Source organism: Tachyglossus aculeatus, chromosome 4 (genome assembly GCF_015852505.1).
Source record: "Tachyglossus aculeatus isolate mTacAcu1 chromosome 4, mTacAcu1.pri, whole genome shotgun sequence".
NCBI lineage: Eukaryota > Metazoa > Chordata > Mammalia > Monotremata > Tachyglossidae > Tachyglossus > Tachyglossus aculeatus.
Window position 1 is genome coordinate 6,917,561 of NC_052069.1, and position 23,635 is coordinate 6,941,195.

At 44.7% G+C, this 23,635-nt stretch overlaps 1 protein-coding gene and 1 non-coding gene across 5 annotated transcripts in view; one reads left to right on the top strand and one right to left on the bottom strand.

Annotated features, from left to right (window-relative positions):
* Positions 1 to 23,635, bottom strand: part of SORCS2 (sortilin related VPS10 domain containing receptor 2) — a 1,193,773-nt gene that overhangs the window by 597,809 nt on the left and 572,329 nt on the right. The gene's annotated exons all lie outside the window — the stretch shown is intronic.
* Positions 13,857 to 13,997, top strand: LOC119927788. The gene has a single exon (XR_005450759.1). It is a non-coding gene; the product is annotated as a U4 spliceosomal RNA (small nuclear RNA).

Genomic DNA, 23,635 nt, shown 5'->3' on the forward strand with positions numbered 1-23,635 from the left:
GATTGACTGATTGATATATATACATCATTAATAAAATAAATAAAATGATAAATATGTGCATATATACACAAGTGCTGTGGGGTGGGGAGGGGAGTAGAGCAGAGGGAGGGAGTCGGGGTGATGGGGAGGGGAGGAGGAGCAGAGTAAAAGGGGGGCTCAGTCTGGGAAGGCCTCCTGGAGGAGGTGAGCTTTCAGTAGGGCTTTGAAGGGGGGGAAGTGTGCTAGTTTGATGGATGTGAGGAGGGAGGGCATTCCGGGCCAGAGGCAGGACGTGGGCCAAAGGTTGATGGTGGGACAGGCGAGAACGAGGCACAGTGAGGAGGTTAGCGGTGGTAGAGGAGTGGAGGGTGCGGGCTGGGCTGGAGAAGGAGAGAAGGGAGGGGAGGTAAGAGGGGGCAAGGGGATGGACAGCTTTGAAGCCAATAGTAAGCAGTTTTTGCTTGATTCGAAGGTTGATAGACAACCACTGGAGATTTTTGAGGAGGGGAATGACATGCCCTGATCATTTCTGTAGAAAGATAATCCGTGCAGCGGAGTGAAGTATAGACTGAAGTCAGGAGAGACAATGACTCTCCACCGCTTCAAAGCCTTACTGAAGGCCCACCTCCTCCAAGAGGCTTTCCCAAACTAAGCCCCACTTTTCCTGATTTCCCACTCCCTTCTGCGTCACCCTGACTTGCTCTCTTTCCTCTCTCCCCCTCCCAGCCCCACAGCATTTCTGTACATATCTGTCATTTGCCTGGCACATAGTAAGCGCTTGATAAATATCATGAAAAAAAAAGAGTCAGTGCTGCCCCTGATCATATTAGAAAGTCCTGGGCAACCTTGTAAAGTGCATGGACGGACACACAAAACCGCACAGGGCCATCTTGTGCTTTTAGAGATAAAACAAATACCCTACAGCTCTCAAGAGGTGTGAATTCTGGACTCCACAACTGTGGAGAAAAACGAAGAGTGTCTCTTTATGCAAAGGACATCTAAACAACTGGTCGATCCATAGATTTATTGAGTACCTCCTTTGGGCAGAGCATTGTACTAATCGCTTTGGAGAGAATAATAGATCTAGTCGACATGATACTACACTCACAAAATAAATAATTTTGTTTTACTTGTACATATTTACTATTCTATTTATTTTGTTAATGATGTGCATCTAGCTTTATTTCTATTTGTCCTGACAACTTGACACCTGTCCACATGTCTTGTTTTGTTGTCTGTCTCCCCCTTCTACACTGTGAGTTTGTTGTTGGGTAGGGACCATCTCTATATGTTGCCAACTTGTACTTTCCAAGAGCTTAGTACAGTGCTCTGCACACAGTAAGCGCTCAATAAATACGATTGAATGAATGAATGATACCTGTCCTCAAGGAGCTTATGGTCAAGCAGAGGAGAGAGCAGCTAAATGATTTACAGATAGGGGGAATCAATAGTGTAATGATCTGTGCATAAATTCTACAAGTGGGGTGTGAAGCCCCAGGGGCTTAGGTGATTCAGAAGTGCTGAAACAACAGTTGTGGGGATATAGAAGCTGCTTAACCTGATGGAAAGAGCCCAGGCCTAGGAGTCAGAGGTCATGGGTTCTAATCCTGGCTCCGCCGCTTGTCTGTTGTGTGATTTAAGGCAAGTCACTTCACTTCTCTGGGCTTCAGTTCCCTCTTCTGTCCAATGGGAATTAAATCCCCCTCCCTCCGATTGAGACTCTGAGCCCAGTGTGAGACAGGGACTGTGTCCAACCTGATTACCCTGTATCTACCCCAGCACTTAGAACAGTGCTTGATGAGTAGCATGTCTCTATATGTTGCTCTGTCTCTACATGTTGCCAACTTGTACTTCCCAAGCGCTTAGTATAGTGCTCTGCACACAGTAAGCGCTCAATAAATACGATTGATTGATTGATGAGTAGCAATTGCTCAAAAACAACACAACCGTTGTTATTATCTTCATCATTATGAGGGTGGGGAGAAGAGACTGTCAACTCGTTGTGGGGAGGGAATGTGGTTATCGTTGCTTTGTACAGTGCTGTGCACACGGAAAGCACTCAATAAATACCATTGAATGAATGAAAGAAGAGAAATCAGTCAGGAAGGCCTCCTGGAGGAGATGGGTTTTCAGCAGGGTGATGAGGATACATCCTTTGGCTAATCCAAAGTGATAACCGTTCCCTCCCCAGATCACCATCCACTCCTGCAGCTGTGTCCTTGGCATCCGTAGCGATGAACTGGATGGAAAGCAACGTGGCTCAGTGTAAAGAGCACGGGCTTCGGAGTCAGGGGTCGTCATCATCATCATCATCAATCATATTTATTGAGCCCTTACTATGTGCAGAACACTGTACTAAGCGCCTGGGAAGTACAAATTGGCAACATATAGAGACAGTCCCTACCCAACAGTGGGCTCACAGTCTAAAAGGGGGAGACAGAGAACAAAACCAAACATACTGACAAAATAAAATAAATAGAATAGATATGTACAAGTAAAATAAATAAATAAATAGAGTAATAAATATGTACAAACATATACATATATACAGGTGCTGTTGGGAAGGGAAGGAGGTAATATGGGGGGGATGGAGAGGGGGACGAGGGGGAGAGGAAGGAAGGGGCTCAGTCTGGGAAGGCCTCCTGGAGGAGGTGAGCTCTCAGCAGGGCCTCAGCAGGGTCATGGGTTCAAGTCCCCGCTCTGCCACTTGTCAGCTGTGCGACTTTGGGCAAATCACTTAACTTCTCTGTGCTTCAGTTACCTCATCTGTAAAATGGGGATTAAGACTGTGAGCCTCCCGTGGGACAACCTGATCACCTTGTAACCTCCCCAGGACTTAGAACAGTGCTTTGCACATAGTAAGCACTTAATAAATGCCATTTAAAAAAGGGCAATCCAGGGCAGTAGGGTGGCTGTGAGCAGGGTGGCACCGGGAGGTGAAACACAAATTTGGGCTGGGTCCCCTCCCAGTAAGATCAGTACCACCAACACTTAGGTCTAGATCATTAAATTACATGTAAAATGCTTACTTATTTCTCTTAATATCCGTGTCGCCCTCTAGACTGTGACTCCGCTGTGGGCAGGGAATGTGACTACCGACTAGCATGGCGTAGTGGATAGAGCCTGGCCTTGGGAGTCAGAAGGTCATGGGTGCTAATCCCGGCTCCGCCAATTGTCGGCTGTGTGACCTGGGCAAGTCACTTCATTTCTCTGGACCTCAGTTACCTCAACTGTAAAATGGAGACTGAACCTCTAAGCCCAATGTGGGACAGGGTTAGTGTCCAATCTGATTTTCTCATATTCATCCCAACGCTTAGTACAATGCCTGGTACATAGTAAATGCTTAACAAATACTACAATTATTATTATTATTATTGGACTCGCCCAAGTGCTTAGTACAGTGCTCTGCGCACAGTAAACACTCAATAAGAGAAGCAGCGTGGCTCAGTGGAAAGAGCCTGGGCTTTGGAGTCAGAGGTCGTGGGTTCAAATCCCGGCTCCACCAATTGTCAGCTGTGTGACTTTGGGCAAGTCACTTCACTTCTCTGGGCCTCAGTTCCCTCATCTGGAAAATGGGGATGAAGACTGTGAGCCCCACGTGGGACAAACTGATCACCTTGTATCCCCCCAGTGCTTAGAACAGTGCTTTGCACATAGTAAGCGCTTACTCCCTTCTCAGGCCCCCGGTTCCTCCCCCTCCTCCTTCCCTCACCCACAACGATCTGGCCTCCTACTTCATTAACAAAATTCAATCCATCAGGTCCGACCTCCCCAAAGTCACTTCCCCCCCTTCTTCAACCCCCCGGCTCTCAACACTCTCTGCTACTCTCCCATCCTTCCCAGCAGTATCCTCAGAGGAGCTCTCCTCCCTCCTCTCAAGTGCTACTTCAGCCACCCGTGCTTCTGACCCCATTCCCTCTCATCTCATGAAATCTCTCACTCCATCCCTTCTCCCCTCCTTAACTTCCATCTTCAACTGCTCACTCTCCACTGGTTCCTTCCCCTCTGCCTTCAAACATGCCCATGTCTCTCCCATCCTAAAAAAACCCTCTTGACCCCACCTCACCTTCGAGTTATCGCCCCATCTCCCTCCTACCATTCCTTTCCAAACTCCTTGAACGAGTTGTCTACACGCGCTGCCTCAAATTCCTCAACAACAACTCTCTCCTCGACCCCCTCCGGTCTGGCTTCCGTCCCCTACATTCCACAGAAACTGCCCTCTCAAAGGTCACCAATGACCTCCTGCTTGCCAAATCCAACGGCTCATACTCTGTCCTAATCCTCCTCGACCTCTCAGCTGCCTTCGACACTGTGGACCACCCCCTTCTCCTCAACATGCTATCCAACCTTGGCTTCACAGACTCCGTCCTCTCCTGGTTCTCCTCTTATCTCTCTGGTCATTCATTCTCAGTCTCTTTTGCAGGCTCCTCCTCCCCCTCCCATCCCCTTACTGTGGGGGTTCCCCAAGGTTCAGTGCTTGGTCCCCTTCTGTTCTCGATCTACACTCACTGCCTCGGTGAACTTATTCACTCCCATGGCTTCAACTATCATCTCTATGCTGATGACACCCAGATCTGCATCTCTGCCCCTGCTCTCTCCCCCTCTCTCCAGGCTTGCATCTCCTCCTGCCTTCAGGACATCTCCATCTGGATGTCTGCCCGCCACGTAAAACTCAACATGTCCAAGACTGAACTCCTTGTCTTCCCTCCCAAACCCTGCCCTCTCCCTAACTTTCCCATCTCTGTTGACGACACTACCATCCTTCCCGTCTCACAAGCCCGCAACCTTGGTGTCATCCTCGACTCCGCTCTCTCGTTCACCCCTCACATCCAAGCCGTCACCGAAACCTGCCGGTCTCAGCTTCGCAACGTTGCCAAGATCCGCCCTTTCCTCTCCATCCATACCACTACCCTGCTCGTTCAAGCTCTTATTCTATCCCGTCTGGACTACTGCATCACCCTTCTCTCTGATCTCCCATCCTCGTGTCTCTCCCCACTTCAATCCATACTTCATCCTGCTGCCCGGATTGTCTTTGTCCAGAAACGCTCTGGGCATGTTACTCCCCTCCTCAAAAATCTCCAGTGGCTACCAATCAATCTGCGCATCAGGCAGAAACTCCTCACCCTGGGCTTCAAGGCTGTCCATCCCCTCACCCCCTCCTACCTCACCTCCCTTCTCTCCTTCTACAGCCCACCCCACATCCTCCATTCCTCTGCTGCTAATCTCCTCACTGGGCCTCGTTCTCGCCTGTCCCACCATCAACCCCCGGCCCATGTCATCCCCCGGGCCTGGAATGCCCTCCTTCCCAACATCTGCCAAGCTAGCTCTCTGTCTCCCTTCAAGTCCCTACTGAGAGCTCACCTCCTCCAGGAGGACTTCCCAGACTGAGCTCCCTCCTTCCTCTCCCCCTCCTCCCCCTCCATCCTCCCACCTTACCTCCTTCCCTTCCCCACAGCACCTGTATATATGTATATATGTTTGTACATATTTATTACTCTATTTATTTATTTATTTTACTTGTACATATCTATTCTATTTATTTTATTTTGTTAGTATGTTTGGTTTTGTTCTCTGTCTCCCCCTTTTAGACTGTGAGCCCACTGTTGGGTAGGGACTGTCTCTATATGTTGCCATCTTGTACTTCCCAAGCGCTTAGTACAGTGCTCTGCACACAGTAAGCACTCAATAAATACGATTGATTGATTATCAATAAATATGATTGATTGATTGATTGGAGTGGTAAATAGCAGGACACTTTCCCCAGGCAAAAAAAATTCATATGTCTGTTCTCTGGGTAGTTAAGTGAATTCTGTGTCACTTTATTTATCTTCTTGTTTGACTCTTTGTTACTGGTGGTAATTGGAAGGCGGTCTGAAACTTCCTTCCTAATTTAGGGAGTTGAGTCAATATCATGGGTGGATAAATTGCACTAATTAAGGTTATGACACCTGATTAGAATTCCATTTGTGACTTCAGAAATCTCAAAGAGCGATGATATCTACGTGATTGATATCAGAATTTCAGGGATGCACTATTTTAGTAGATTAGAAGGGTTGAATTAAAATCATGAACGTCACCTTTCTGATTCTTTTTTTTTTGAAAAGAGTTTTTAAGAGGTTGAGATAGAAGTGGTCTGTATGGTACATATTCCTTTCATGTACAAATATCACACTCCTAGTGAAATGCCATCATCCTCAAAGAATTCTGGGGATTTAATGTGGGCAGAAAATCAAAAGTGGAATCTGAAGTAAAAACGGGATTCTACTTCATCTCTAACTCCATGCAGGATCATAATGCAGTGGGAAATTGAGAAAATTACCTTTTTTTAAGGTGGGGGAGGGGCTCTAGAAATAACCAGAAAATTGAAGCACATGATCTGGATAACTGTCTCGACTTTCCACTTTGTCTTAGTGAAATGCCATCATCCTCAAAGAATTCTGGGGATTTAATTTGGGCAGAAAATCAAAAGTGGAATCTGAAGACAAAACGGGATTCTACTTCATCTCTAAATCCATGCAGGATCATAATAAAGTGGGAAATTGAGAAAATTACCTTTTTTTAAGGGGGCGGGGGGGACTCTAGAAATATCCAGAAAATTGAAGTACATGATCTGGATAACTGTCTCGACTTTCCACTTTGTCTCAGCCCACATTACAAGTCCTGGGTTCACATTATTCATTCATTCATTCAATCGTATTTATAGAGTGCTTACTGTGTGCAGAGCACTGTACTAAGCGCTTGGGACATACAAGTTGGCAAAATATAGAGACAGCACCTACTCAACAATGGGCTCACAGTCTAGAAGGGGGAGACGGACAACAAAACAAAACATATTAACAAAATAAAATAAATAATAATAATAATAATGGCATTTATTAAGTGCTTACTATGTGCAAAGCACTGTTCTAAGCGCTAGAGAGGTTACAAGGTGATCAGGTTGTCCCACTGGGGGCTCACAGTCTTCATCCTCATTTTACAGATGAGGGAACTGAGGCACAGAGAAGTTAAGTGACTTGCCCAAAGTCACACAGCTGATAATTGGTAGAGCCAGGATTTGAACCCATGACCTCTGACTCCAAAGCCTGTGCTCTTTCCACTGAGCCACGCTGCAAATATGTACAAGTAAAATAAATAGAGTAATAAATCTGTACAAACATATATACAGGTGCTGTGGGAAGGGGAAGGAGGTAAGGCGGGGGGAAGGAGAGGGGGAGAGGAAGGAGGGTGGGGAATTTGTAGCATTGTGGTATAAGTATTCACTCCATGCCAAACATTGTTCTAAGCGCTGGGGTAAATACAAGATAATCAGGTCAGACACAGTCCCTATCCCACATGGGGTCAGTGGTCTCCAATTTCCAAAAGGGTATTTTATCTCCAATTCACAGGTGAGGAAATTGAGTTAAAGTGATTTGTCAAGGTCATATGCCTACCCAACAATGGGCTCACAGTCTAGAGCTGGTCTGTTCAATTTGAAGGGAAAGTCATTATTATTCTTGTTATTATTATTACTCTTATTAATAATAATAATAACAATGGTAATGGTGGCATTTGTTAAGCCATTACTCTGTGCCAAGCAAAGTAGTAAGCGCTGGGGTAGGTACAGGATAATCAGGTCCTATATGTACACATCTATTAAGTATAGTGGGAATCATTCATTTATATGAATGCCGTCTCCCCTTCTAATCAATCAATCAATCGTATTTATTGATCACTTACTGTGTGCAGAGCACTGTACTAAGCGCTTGGGAAGTACAAGTTGGCAACATATAGAGACAGTCCCTATGCAACAGTGGGCTCACAGTCTAGAAGGGGGAGACAGAGAACAAAACCAAACATACTAACAAAATAAAATAAATAGAATAGATATGTACAAGTAAAATAAATAGAGTAATAAATATGTACAAACATATATACAGGTAAACTTACTGTGGCCAGGTAACGTAACTACCAACTCTGCTGCATTGTACTCTCTTAAAATGCTCAGCGCAGTATTCTGCACACAGTAAGTGCTCAGTATATATCATCAATGATGGTGATGACATACGTAGGATGGAAAACAGGGACTGGACCACCTTTTTACAGAGGAGAGAAGTTAAGTGATTTGCCCAAGGCCACACAGCAGGTAAGTGGTGGAGCTAGGATTGGAACTCAGGTCCTCTGACTCCCAAGCTCGTGTCCTTTCCTCTAGGCCACACAGTTCCTCTAAATCAAGGCAATTATCCAGATGAATCAGGTGACTACAATGAAATAAAAACAGCTGGGGTAGGGGAGAATGGAGGGTGAAATGAGGTTGGGCCTGAATTAGCCAGTTGGGCTATTCACCACGGATCAAATTCACCAAATTGGGCGACCTTCCTCTTTACCTCCTCACAACAGTGTATTCCCTTGGCTAGATTGCAGCTTTAAGTAAATATCACTTTCAGTAAATATAATTACACTTCCTCTGGAAAGGTTAAAATGCTGTCAGACGCACGAGATTAATGGATTTCGAACTCTGGAATTTAGAAAACTGCCTCCACTGGAGTCAAGCAGGTTTCTGTTCCTTTAACTGGGATGACATTCACTTCCTGGCTTCTCTGTTCATTTCTTTCCAGAACGGAAGAAGCCAAATGTGAAGAAGTATTTGCCAGGCTCACGTTCCCAGACTCACAGTGAAAAATCACCACCATAATGCCAGAGAATTCATGCCTGCTACTTTTCCCTAAGGTCTTTGAAAAGAAGGGATGGGGAAAGAAAAATCGAGAAGAAGAAAGAGAAACAGAGAGAGAAGGAGGGGAAAATACAGGGGAGGGAACCTGAAGACCTGAAAATTCATTATTTTCAATTAATCATCATATTTATTGAGCACTCAGAGCGTTCAGCCAATCGTATTAAAATGAGCGCTTACCATCTGCAGAGCACTGTACTAAGCACATGGGCTAGTAATAATAATAATAATAATGATCATCATCATCATCATCAATTGTATTTATTGAGCGCTTACTATGTGCAGAGCACTGTACTAAGTGCTTGGGAAGTACAAATTGGCAACATATAGAGACAGTCCCTACCCAACAGTGGGCTCACAGTCTAAAAGGGGGAGACAGAGAACAAAACCAAACCTACTAACAAAATAAAATAAATAGAATAGATATGTACAAATAAAATAAATAAATAAATAGAGTAAAAAATATGTACAAACATATATACATATATACAGATGCTGTGGGGAAGTGAAGGAGGTAAGATGGGGGGATGGAGAGGGGGACGAGGGGGAGAGGAAGGAAGGGGCTCAGTGTGGGAAGGCCTCCTGGAGGAGGTGAGCTCTCAGTAGGGCCTTGAAGGGAGGAAGAGAGCGAGCTTGGCGGATGGGCAGAGGGAGGGCATTCCAGGCCCGGGGGAGGACGTGGGCCGGAGGTCGATGGCGGGACAGGCGAGAGCGAGGTACGGTGAGGAGATCAGCGGTGGAGGAGCGGAGGGTGCGGGCTGGGCTGGAGAAGGAGAGAAGGGAGGTGAGGGAGGAGGGGGCGAGGGGATGGACAGCCTTGAAGCCCAAGGTGAGGAGTTTCTGCCTGATGCGCAGATTGATTGGTAGCCACTGGAGATTTTTGAGGAGGGGAGTGATATGCCCAGAGCGTTTCTGGACAAAGATAATCCGGGCAGCAGCATGAAGTATGGATTGAAGTGGAGAGAGGCACAAGGACGGGAGATCAGAGAGAAGGCTGATGCAGTAGTCCAGATGGGATAGGATGAGAGCTTGAATGAGCAGGGTAGCGGTTGGGATGGAGAGGAAAGGGCGGAGCTTGGCAATGTTGTGAAGCTGAGACCGGCAGGTTTTGGTCACGGCTTGGATGTGAGGGGTGAATGAGAGAGGGGTGATGGGTGAATTATAATAATAATGATGGCATTTATTAAGCGCTTACTATGTGCAAAGCACTGTTCTAAGCGCTTGGGAGGTTATAAGGTGATAAATTGTTCCACATGGGGCTTACAGTCTTAATCCCCATTTTACAGATGAGGTAACTGAGGCCCAGGGAAGTGAAGTGACTTGCCCATAGTCACACAGCTGACAAGTGGCGGGGCCAGGATTTGAACCCCTGACCTCTGACTCCCAAAGCCCATAATAATAATGATAATAATAATAATAATAATAATAATAATAATAATATTTGTTAAGCACTTACTATGTGCAAAGCACTGTTCTAAGCGCTGGGGAGGTTACAAGGTGATCAGGTTGTCCCACAGGGGGCTCACAGTTTTAATGCCCATTTTACAGATGAGGCAACTGAGGCCCAGAGAAGTGACTTGCCCAAAGTCACACAGCTGACAGTTGGCGGAGCCGGGATTTGAACCCATGACCTCTGACTCCAAAGCCCGGGCTCTTTCCACTGCGCCACACCGCTTCTCTAGTACAATAGAACACATAACAGACACACATCCCACCCAAACCGAGTTTATAATCTAGAGGAGGAGACAGAGCTAGCTCTCTTCCTCCCTTCAAGGCCCTACTGAGAGCTCACCTTCTCCAGGAGGCCTTCCCAGACTGAGCCCCTTCCTTCCTCTCCCCCTCGTCCTCCTCTCCATCCCCACATCTTACCCCCTTCCCTTCCCCACAGCACCTGTATATGTGTATATATGTTTGTACATATGTATTACTCTATTCATTTATTTATTTTACTTGTAAATATCTATTCTATTTATTTTATTTTATTAGTATGTTTGGTTTTGTTCTCTGTCTCCCCCTTTTAGACTGTGAGCCCACTGTTGGGTACGGACTGTCTCTATATGTTGCCAACTTGTACTTCCCAAGCGCTTAGTACAGTGCTCTGCACACAGTAAGCGCTCAATAAATGCGATTGAATGAATTCAGTTGTATAAATACGATTGAATGAATGAATGAATTCACTTGTATAAATACGATTGAATGAATGAATGAATTCAGTTGTATAAATACGATTGAATGAATGAATTCAGTTTTATAAATAAGTGGTTTGGGGCTAGGAGGGAGGGAAGAAGAAAGGGAGCAAGTCGGAGCGATGCAGAAGGAGTGGGAGAAGAGGAGAGGAGGGATTAGTCAGGGAAGTCCTCTTGGAGGGGATGGGCCTTCAATAAGGCTTTGAAGAAGGGGAGAATAATCATCATTTGGACAAGAGGAGAGAGGGCCTTCCAGGCTAGAGGTAGTGGAAGAGTGGAGCCCACTGTTGGGCAGGGACTGTCTCTATATGTTGCCAATTTGTACTTCCCAAGCGCTTAGTACAGTGCTCTGCACACAGTAAGCGCTCAATAAATACGATTGATGATGATGGAAGGGTGAGAGTCAGCGGTGAGATAGCCGAGATGGAGGTACAGTGAGAAGGTTAGCATTAGAGTAGGATATTAAGTAGTTAGAAGAGTCCAAATAACAATATAAGAGAGTTGATGATGATGATGGTATTTATTAAGCGCTTACGATGTGCCAAGCACTGTTCTAAGCGCTGGGGAGGTTACAAGCTGATCAGGTTGTCCCACGGGGGACTCCCAGTCTTCATCCCCATTTTACAGATGATGAGGTTAACTGTGTGACTTGCCCAAAGTCACACAGCTGACAAGTGGCAGAGCCGGGATTTGAACCTATGACCTCTGACTCCAAAGCCCTTGCTGTTTTCTATTCCACCTGTATATATGTATATACATATTTATTACTCTATTTATTTTACTTGTACATATCTATTCTATTTATTTTGTTTTGTTAATATGTTTGGTTTTGTTCTCTGTCTCCCCCTTCTAGACTGTGAGCCCACTGTTGGGTAGGGACCGTCTCTATATATTGCCAACTTGTACTTCCCAAGCACTTAGTACAGTGCTCTTCACACAGTAAGCGCTCAATAAATACAATTGATTGATTGATTTTCTACTGAGCCAAGCTGCTTCTAATGGTTCCTGAGGTTCCTCCACCCCGTTCCCCCGGAAGGCATGCTCAGTAATGTCGATTAATTCATTCATTCAATCGCATTTATTGAGCGCTTACTGTGTGCAGAGCACTGTACTAAGCGCTTGGGAAGTACAAGTTGGCAACATATAGAGATGGTCCCTACCCAACAGTGGGCTCATAGTCTAGAAGGGGGAGACAGACAACAAAACATATTAACAAAATAAAGTAAATAGAATAGAAATGTACAAGTAAAATAAATAAATGAATATTACTCTATTTATTTTACTTGTACATATATATTCTATTTATTTTATTTTGTTAATATGTTTTGACAAGATAATTAATCTGACCCAGACTCAGACACACACAGAGCTCACCCTCTGAGAGGAAGAACAGGCGCTTCGTTCCCATTTTACAGATGTGAAAACTCACCTTCTGTTAGCAGCTTGTCAGTTTAAGTAGAATTTACCCCAAGGCACTTTCACCTGTGAAGTGATCATTTCTCCATCACCTCATCATCATCATGTGAAGTGTGTGTGACTTTGGGCAGGTCACTTGACTTCTCTGTGTCTCAGTTGCATCATCTGTAAAGTGGGGATTAAGGCTGTGGGCCCCCCATGGGGCAGCCTGATCACCTTGTGACCTCCCCAGCGTTTGGAACAGTGTTTTGCACATAGTGGGTGCTTAATAAATGCCATCATTATCACTATGTCTGCTGTGTGACCCTGGGCAAGTCACTTGGCATCTCTGAGCCTCAATTGCCTCATCTGTAAAATGGAGATGAAGCCTGTGAGCCCCACGTGGGACAACCTGATCACCTTGTAACCTCCCCAGCGCTTAGAACAGTGCTTTGCACGTAGTAGGTGCTTAACAAATGCCATCAATCAATCAATCAATCGTATTTATTGAGCGCTTACTGTGTGCAGAGCACTGTACTTAAGCGCTTGGGAAGTACAATCTTTTATCCTTCCCGGCGCTTAGAACAGTGCTTGGCACATAGTAAGCGCTTAACAAATACCACTATTATTATTATTCTTATTACAAGTTGGCAACATCTAGAGACGGTCCCTACCCAACAGTGGGCTCACAGTCTAGAAGGGGGAGACAGAGAACAGAACAAAACATATTATCATCATCATCGTCATCAATCGTACTTATTGAGCGCTTACTGTGTGCAGAGCACTGTACTAAGCGCTTGGGAAGTACAAGTTGGCAACATATAGAGACAGTCCCTACCCAACAGTGGGCTCACAGTCTAAAGCAAAATAAAATAAATAGAATAGATATGTACAAGTAAAATAAATAAATGGACTAATACATTATTATTATTATTATGAGCCCACTGTTGGGTAGGGACCGTCTCTATATGTTGCCAACCTGTACTTCCCAAGCGCTTAGTCCAATCAATCAATCAATCGTATTTATTGAGCGCTTACTATGTGCAGAGCACTGTACTAAGCGCTTGGGAAGTACAAATTGGCAACACATAGAGACAGTCCCCACCCAACAGTGGGCTCACAGTCTAAAAGGGGGAGACAGAGAACAGAACCAAACATACCAACAAAATAAAATAAATAGGATAGAAATGTACAAGTAAAATAAATAAATAAATAGAGTAATAAATATGTACAACCATATATACATATATATACATGTCCAGTGCTCTGCACACAGAAAGCGCTCAATAAATACGATTGATTGATTGATTGATTGATTGATTGATTGATTATTGCGTTCCCCCGAAGGGTGGTTAACATGCAAACTCCCAGAATCCTTTGCCTCGAACCTAAAGGATTCCTACTTAAATAAGAAGCCAAACTCTTCCAAATTAGATCGGCCTTTAGGAGATCCGCGAGGATAGATTCCCCTCCCTCGCCCGGAAATGAAATTAATGTTTTCTAACTTGTGTTTTGTGCAAGACGAAATCAGCCTCAGCTGAAAGGGGATTGGGGTTCCTGGCAGAATGGAGGCGGGAAATGAAATGGTTAGCTTTGCGCAGTGGCAGTATCGTAGCTAATGAGGTTCATCCGAAGCGCGATTATTGCTAGTTGAAAACTTTTCCCAATAACCCGCCACGATGGCTTGAAATATAGCTCGTTTTGGCAATTTTTGATAGTCTCCTCTGGGGACTGAATCTGTTGGTTATAAAACTAGACTGAAGTGATATCTGGAATAGTTTATTAGGGCTATGTTGTGGGTGTTCTAAATTTAGAGAGTTTATTTAGCTTTCTTTGTGCCTAAGAATCTGTTTTGTTGTGTTGTATGTTTCTCCCTTCAAGACTGCGAGCCCGCTGTTGGGTAAAGGACCGTCTCTCTATGTTGCCAACTTGTACCGCCCAAGCGCTTAGTACAATGCTCTGCACACAGTAAGCGCTCAATGCTGTATTTAGCTTTCTTTGTGCCTAAGAATCCGTTTTGTTGTGTGTTTCTCTCTTCAAGACTGCGAGCCCGCTGTTGGGTAAGGACCGTCTCTATATGTTGCCAACTTGTACCTCCCAAGCGCTTAGTACAGTGCTCTGCACACAGTAAGCGCTCAATACTGTATATGATACGAACTTGCCAACTTGTACCTCCCAAGCGCTTAGTACCGTCTCTATATGTTGCCAACTTGTACCTCCCAAGCGCTTAGTACAGTGCTCTGCACGGTAAGCGCTCAATACCGTCTCTATATGTTGCCAACTTGTACCTCCCAAGCGCTTAGTACAGTGCTCTGCACACAGTAAGGGCTCAATACCGTCTCTATATGTTGCCAATCAATCAATCAATGTTGCCAATCAATGTTGCCAACTTGTACCTCCCAAGTCATAGTACAGTGCTTTGCACACAGTAAGCGCTCAATACTGTATATGTTACGAACTTGCCAACTTGTACCTCCCAAGCGCTTAGTACAATGCTGTGCACACAGTAAGCGCTCAATACCGTCTCTATAGGTTGCCAACTTGTACCTCCCAAGCGCTTAGTACAGTGCTCTGCACACAGTAAGGGCTCAATACAGTCTATATGTTGCCAACTTGTACCTCCCAAGCGCTTAGTACAGTGCTCTGCACACAGTAAGCGCTCAATACCGTCTCTATATGTTGCCAACTTGTACCTCCCAAGCACTTAGTCCAGTGCTCTGCACACAGTAAGGGCTCAATACCGTCTCTATATGTTGCCAACTTGTACCTCCCAAGCGCTTAGTCCAGTGCTTTGCACACAGTAAGCGCTCAATACTGTATATGTTACGAACTTGCCAACTTGTGCCTCCCAAGCGCTTAGTACAATGCTCTGCACACAGTAAGCGCTCAATTCCGTCTCTATATGTTGCCAACTTGTACCACCCAAGCGCTTAGTACAGTGCCCTGCACACAGTAAGGGCTCAATACCGTCTCTATATGTTGCCAACTTGTACCTCCCAAGCGCTTAGTACAATGCTCTGCACACAGTAAGGGCTCAATACCGTCTCTATATGTTGCTAACTTGTACCTCCCAAGTGCATAGTACAGTGCTTTGCACACAGTAAGCGCTCAATACTGTATATGTTACGAACTTGCCAACTTGTGCCTCCCAAGCGCTTAGTACAATGCTCTGCACACAGTAAGTGCTCAATACTGTCTCTATATGTTGCCAACTTGTACCTCCCAAGCGCTTAGTACAGTACTTTGCACACAGTAAGCGCTCAATACCGTCTCTATATGTTGCCAACTTGTACCTCCCAAGCGCTTAGCACAGTACTTTGCACACAGTAAGCGCTCAATACCGTCTCTATATGTTGCCAACTTGTACCTCCCAAGCGCTTAGTACAATGCTCTGCACACAGTAAGTGCTCAATACTGTCTCTATATGTTGCCAACTTGTACCTCCCAAGCGCTTAGTACAGTACTTTGCACACAGTAAGCGCTCAATACCGTCTCTATATGTTGCCAACTTGTACCTCCCAAGCGCTTAGTACAATGCTCTGCACACAGTAAGTGCTCAATACCGTCTCTATATGTTGCCAACTTGTACCTCCCAAGCGCTTAGTACAGTACTTTGCACACAGTAAACGCTCAATACCGTCTCTATATGTTGCCAACTTGTACCTCCCAAGCGCTTAGTACAGTACTTTGCACACAGTAAACGCTCAATACCGTCTCTATATGTTGCCAACTTGTACCTCCCAAGAGCTTAGTACAGTACTCTGGACACAGTAAGCGCTCAATACCGTCTCTATATGTTGCCAACTTGTACCTCCCAAGCGCTTAGTACAGTGCTCTGCACACAGTAAGTGCTCAATACCATCTCTATATGTTGCCAACTTGTACCTCCCAAGTGCTTAGTACAATGCTCTCAATCAATCGTATTTATTGAGCGCTTACTGTGTGCAGAGCACTGTATTAAGCGCTTGGGAAGTACAGGTTGGCAACATATACAGTCTCTATCCAACAGTGGGCTCACAGTCTAGAAGGGGAAGACAGAGAACAAAATCAAACATATTAACAAAATAAAATAAATAGAATAGATATGTACAAGTAAAATAGAGTAATAAATATGTACAAACAAGCGCTCAATAAATACAACTGAATTCATTCATTCAATCGTATTTATACAACTGAATTCATTCATACAATCATATTTATACAACTGAATTCATTCATACAATCGTATTTATACAACTGAATTCATTCATTCAATCGTATTTATACAACTGAATTCATTCATTCAATCGTATTTATACAACTGAATTCATTCATTCATTCAATCGTATTTTTACAACTGAATTCATTCATTCATTCAATCGTATTTTTACAACTGAATTCATTCATTCATTCAATCGCATTTATAGAACTGAATTCATTCATTCATTCAATCGTATTTTTTGAGGGCTTACTGTGTGCAGAGCACTGTACTAAGCGCTTGGGAAGTACAAGTTGGCAACATCTAGAGACGGTCCCTACCCAACAGTGGGCTCACAGTCTAGAAGGGGGAGACAGACAACAAAACAAAACATATTAACAAAATAAAATAAATAGAATAAATATGTACAAGTAAAATAAATAAATAAATAGAGTAATAAGTCTGTACAAGCATATATACGTATATACAGGTGCTGAGGGGAAGGGAAGGAGGTAAGATGGGGGGATGAAGCGGGGGATGAGGGGGAGAGGAAGGAAGGGGCTCAGTGTGGGAAGGCCTCCTGGAGGAGGTGAGCTCTCAGCAGGGCCTTGAAGGGAGGAAGAGAGCTAGCTTGGCAGATGGGCAGAGAGAGGGCATTCAAGAATGAATGAATTTCATACTAAGGAAAATTGTGATGAGGTAATTGTGAGGAGGCAATATCCTACCCAGCTGGTGAGGGGGCTGCAGGCAAGGTCTGAGATCAAAGGGAGAGGGAAGCAGTCTTTTATTCATTCACTCATTTAATTGTATTTATTGAGCGCTTACTGTGTTCAGAGCACTGTACTAAGCACTTGGGAAGTACAAGTTGACAACAGGTAGAGATGGTTCCTACCCAACACCAGGCTCACAGTCTAGAAGGGGGAGACATACAGCAAAACAAAACATGTAGACAGGTGTCAAAATCGTCAGAACAAATAGAATTATAGCTATGTGCGCATCATTAACAAAATAAATAGTAAATATGAACAAGTAAAATAAATCTGTACAAATATATACAAGTGCTGTGGGGAGGGGAAGGAGGTAAGGCGAGGGGGGATGGGGAGTAGGAGAGGAAAAGGGGGCTCAGTCTGGGAAGGCCTCCTGGAGGAGGTGAGCTCTCAGTAGGGCTTTGAAGGGAGGAAGAGAGCTAGTTTGGCAGGTGTATGGAGGGAGGGCATTTCAGGCCAGGGGGAGGACGGGGGCCGGGGGTCGATGGCGGGACAGGGGAGAACGAGGCCCAGTGAGGAGGTGAGTGGAGGCAGAGGAGCGGAGGGTACGGGCTGGGATGGAGAAGGAGAGAAGGTAGGTGAGGTAGGAGGGGGCGAGGGGATGGACAGCCTTGAAGCTGAGAGTGAGGAGTTTTTGCTTGATTCATAGGTTGAAAGGCAGCCACTGGAGATTTTTGAGGAGGGGAGTAAAACTCCTGATCAGAAAGGAGAGATTTCCACCCCTCTCATTCCTGCCCCACTTACACTACCCAAGCTCCCCCACAAGCGGAAAACTCAGCCTGCAGATTATTGATTTCAAAGCTCTAAGGGGAGATGAGAGAAAGCAGAAGGGCGAGGAGAGAGACCTGTTTTCCCTGCACCGATTGGATGAAATGTTGGGTGCAGTTTAAAGATCCTGAGCAACAGTGACAATCAAATGATATAAAATCACAAAAAAGGCTGTCAGAGACTGTCAGTCTCTTAGCATACTAAGCCTGCTCATCCGAACACAGCTCATCTGATGTAATAATATTAAAAATTGTGGTATTTGTTACGCACTTTCAATGGGCCAGGCACTGTACAGAAGCAGCGTGGCTCAGGGGAAAGAGCACGGGCTTGGGAGTCAGAGGTCATGGGTTCAAATCCCAGCTCCACCGCTTGTCAGCTGTGTGACTTTGGGCAAGTCACTTAACATCTCTGTGCTTCAGTTACCTCATCTGTAAAATGCGGATGAAGATTGTGAGCCCCACTTGATTACTTTGTATCCTCTCCAGTGCTTAGAACAGTGCTTTGCACCTAGTAAGCACTTAACAAATGCCATCATTATTATTATAAATACGATTGAATGAATGAAACCCATTACTCAAAGAAGCAGGAAAGAAGAAAGGCTCGGTCTCTAATTTATTTGTACATATCTATTCTATTTTATTTTGTTAGTATGTTTGGTTTTGTTCTCTGTCTCCCCCTTTTAGACTGTGAGCCCCCTGTTGGGTAGGGACTGTCTCTATATGTTGCCAATTTGTACTTCCCAAGCGCTTAGTACAGTGCTCTGCACATAGTAAGCGCTCAATAAATACGATTGATGATGATGATGATGAGGGTTGTGAGCACGAACAAATGGTACGATGTTGATCAGACACGCTGCTTAGTATCTGAGCATAAACCACTTCTGTCTGAGTTCTCTGGGCAGCGGGGAAGCTTATTAGGCACCCTTAGCTTACCATCTACCAGGGGAAGAGGAGGGGAAAGGACTGCCGAGTGGGAAAAAAACCACAGAAAGATGGTCGGGAAGCTGCAGGGAACGTGGAAATTGAGCCCAAGACAGACCATGAGATCAGCTGAATTAATTGTTTCTAGTAACTATGAAAAGAAGGCTGTGGAATTTTTAATAATGCGTGTGGCAAAAAATAGATGAAGAACCTGATTAAAAAAAAGAACCTATCTGATTAAGATTAACCGACCTTTTTCCTCTTCCCCTCCCCATGCCCCCCACCCTACCTCCTTCCCCTCCCCACAGCACCTGTATATATGTTGTACAGATTTATTACTCTATTTATTTTACTTGTACATATTTACTACGCTATTTATTTTGCCAATGATGTCCATCTAGCTTCTATTTATTCTGATGACTTGACACCTGTCCACATGTTTTGTTGTCTGTCTCCCCTTTCTAGGCTGTGAGCCCATTGCTGGGTAGGGACCGTCTCTATATGTTGCCAACTTGTACTTCCCAAGTGCTCAGTACAGTGCTCTGCACACAGTAAGCACTCAATAAATACAATTGAATGAATGAATGAATGAATAAAAGAGACACAATAGCGCTCAGGACATATGACAAAGAGATAAACCAGGAGGCATAGCAAAGCATCGGAAGGCTGGACGGGCGATTTCAACTACCCGGATTCCCTACACAAATTCTGATTAATGATTGCTGTGGTACTCGTTAAGCACTTGCTACTTGCCAAGCATAGTGCTAAAGCAATCACCATGCCCTCTCCTACCTTACCTGGCTTCTCTCCTACTACAATCCAGCTGGCACGCTTCATTCCTCTAATGTTAGCCTTCTCACTGTATCTTGATCTCGCCGCCAACCTCTGGCCCACATCCTCCCTCTGGCCTGGAACACCCTTCCCTCCTCATATCAGACAGAAAATTGCTTTCTGCCACCTCAAAGCCTTATTAATAATAATAATAATAATGGTATTTGTTAAGCGCTTACTATGTGCCAAGCACAGTTCTGAGCACTGGGGTGGATACAAGGTGATCACGTTGTCCCATGTGGGGCTCACCGTCTTCAGCCCCATTTTACAGATGAGGGAACTGAGGCACAGTAATGTTAAGTGGCTTGCCCAAGGTCACACAGCTGACAAGTGGCTGAGTCGGTATTCTGACTCCCAAGTCCGCAATCTTTCCACTGAGCCACACTGCTTCTCTTATTGAAGGCACATCTCCTCCGAGAGGCCTTCCCTGGCTAAACCCTCATTTTGTCTTCTCTCACTCCCTTCTGTGTCAATCAGTCAATCAATCAATCAATTGTATTTATTGAGCACTTACTGTGTGCAGAGCACTGTACTAAGCGCTTGGGAAGTACAAGTTGGCAACCTATAGAGACGGTCCCTACCCAACAGTGGGCTCACAGTCTAGAAGGGGGAGACAGAGAACAAAACCAAACATATTAACAAAATAAAATAGAATAGGTATGTACAAGTAAAATAGACTAATAAATACATACAAACATATATACATATATACAGGTGCTGTGGGGAAGGGAAGGAGGTAAGGTGGGGGGAATGGAGGGGGGAGGAGGGGGGAGAGGAAGGAGGGGGCTCAGTCTGGGAAGGCCTCCTGGAGGAGGTGAGCTCTCAGTAGGGCCTTGAAGGGAGGAAGAGAGTTAGTTTGGTGGATATAAGGAGGGAGGGCATTCCAGGACAGAGGTAGAACTGTTGTGGTCTCCAAGCTTACCAAGCACTTAGTACAGTGCTCCGCACATAGGAAGCGCTCAATTAAAAAACATTGGTTGAAACACAGCATGTGTGCAAATCGTGGCTGTGTGACTCCGCTTCCTTTAGACTGTCACCTCGCTGTGGGCAGGGAATGTGTCTTTTTATTGTTATTGAACTCTTCAAGTGCTTAGTACAGTGCTGTGCATGCAGGAAGCGCTCAATTAATTGATTGAATGATTGATAGGACATGGGCCAGGTGTTGATGGCGGGACAGGTGAGAAGGAGGCCTAGTGAGGAGGTTAGCGGCACCGGTGGAGTGGAGAGTGAGGGCTGGGAGGGAGAAGGAGAGAAGGGAGGTGAGGCAGGAGGGGGCAAGGGGATGGACAGCTTTGAAGACAAAGGTGAGGACACCTTTGTGTCCCAGTGTCCCACATAGGCTTCACAATCTCAATCACCATTTTCCAGATGAGGTAAATGAGGCACAGAGAAGTGAAGTGATTTTCCCAAGGTCACACAGCAGACAAGTGGCGGAGCCAGCATAAGAACCCATGACCTTCTGACTCACAGGCCCAGCCTCTCTCTATTATGTCATGCTGCATCTCATGCTCTCAATTAAGCACATCACCAATATTGTCATTATTATTATTAAAGCAGGTCTATAAACCGAATTCCAGACCTTTCTAGGTCATGACCCCGTTTTCAGGTGTCTAAAGTTAAAACCCCAACCTTTGCAGAACTTGAATAATTCATTAGCCTAAATAGGAAAAGGAGAAGCCAAGGCATTAAAAACTCGCAATGTTAGCAGGGCATGCAATGCCTTTCCATGGGTTGTTGCCACTCTAATAGTTTGGTAATATTCTTCCTCCATTGCCTCGGCGAGGGGAATTAAATCTGTTGCTTTTTCCGAATATAGGGACTGCCTTTGGCAAAGAATTTTTCAATCCCTGAGGAGCTATGCCTAATGATGAAGAGCAAAGGGAAAATGTAGACTGGGACGGTAAGGAGCTTAAGGGCCAACAGTTGTCCAACTTCAATTCAATCATATAATTAATGCTATTTATTGAGCACTTACTGCTTACAGCTGTTTTAAGTGCTTAGGAGAGTACAGTATAACAGAGTTGACATGTTCTGCACCCACATTGAAGGCTGTATTGTCTAATGGATAGAGCATAGGGCTTGTACTTCCCAAACGCTTAGTACAGTGCTCTGCACACATTAAATGTGCAAAATACGATTGAATAACTGAATGAATGAACAGGAGTCAGAAAAACCTGGGTTCCAATCCTGACTCTGCCACTTGCCTGCTGTGTGACCTTGGACAAGTCACTTCACTTCTCTGTGCCTCATTTACCTCATTTGTAAAATGAGGATTAAGACTGTGAACCCCACTGGGTCAGGGACTGTGTCTAACCTGATTAGTTTAACCTGATCACCTTGTAACCTCCCCTCTGCTTAGAACAGTGCTTTGCACGTAGTTAGCACTTGATAAATGTCATTATTATTATCTACCCCAGGACTTAGTACAGTGCTTAACACATAGTAAGCAGTTCATGAATTCCATTTTGAAAAATGAGCTTATAGCCTGGAGGATGAATTTACAGACTCTTAGTGGAATGCTACCTATTGTTTTAGCAAAACCCCATAATTTATTAGGTTGCAATTTAATTTTTTTTCTGTCCCTAGGATGTTGAACACGGTGAGCAAAATTCTTCTGGAAATCCTGGGGTTTAACTTGGCCTATCAGAAGCCACAATCATTCTTTTAGTCCACTAGGGAACTTACAACTCTTTCTTGCAGCTTCAAGATATCCAGGAAATGTGTCTTCATGGGAACACAAAGTATTCTGTACATGTGGTTACTCATCTGTGTCAACACTGACATCCTTATAATGAAGAAAAATATCCCAAGGGTCAAAGAGAATGAGCAAATGAGACTGTTCTTTGGGACTGGAGGTTGTTGGTTAGGGAAATCTCCAAATATGAGGAGATGTCTGGAATTCACTTCTGCCTGGTGGGGAAAGTTGATTCAAAGATGTAAATATGATGATGAACAATAATAAATATGATGAATGAATGAGGGTAAGACGGGAATGAAGATGTATAGAGAAGAACAGAAGAGAATCCTTGAAGACAGGAACCTGGTCTATACTGTAAGCTTGTCATGGTCACAGGGAATGTGTCTGTTTATAATAATAACAATAATTAATAATAATAATAATAATAATAATGGCATTTGTTGAGCGCTTACTATGTGCCAACCACTGTTCTAAGTGCTGGCAGGGGGTACAAGGTAATCAGGTTGTCCCACATGGGGCTCACAGTCTTGATCCCCATTTTACAGATGAGGTAACTGAGGCACAGAGAAGTCACTTGCCCAAAGTCACACAGCTAACAAGTGGCAGAGTCAGGATTAGAACCCATGACCTCTGACTCCCAATCCCATGCTCTTTCCACTGAGCCACGCTTCATATCCTCCCAAGCACTTAGTACAGTGCTTAGAGAAGCAGCATGGCTCAGTGGCAAGAGCCCGGGATTTGGAGTCAGAGGCCATGGGTTCAAATCCCGGCTCTGCCAATTGTCAGCTGCGTGACTATGGGCAAGTCATTTCACTTCTCTGGGCCTCAGTTACCTCATCTGGAAAATGGGGATTAAGACTGTGAGCCCTCCGTGGGACAACCTGATCACCTTGTAACCTCCCTAGCACTTAGAACAGTGCTTGGCACATAGTAAGTGCTTAATAAATGCCATCATCATCATTATTATTATTATTATTACAGTGCTCTGCACACCACAGGTGCTCAATAAATATGATGGACTGACCGGCGCTCCCAACCTCTTAGTTTGGGGCATCGTATCCAGTAGATGCTTATTAAATACTATGGATTATCTGCTGGGATATCAAGTGGCTCATGAACCTTGACACTGACCTCATTGGCTGCTACCTCCGTCATCTTGAATGCAGTCACCTGAGTCCTCCCACTTCAACGAGCCCAAGGATTCCAC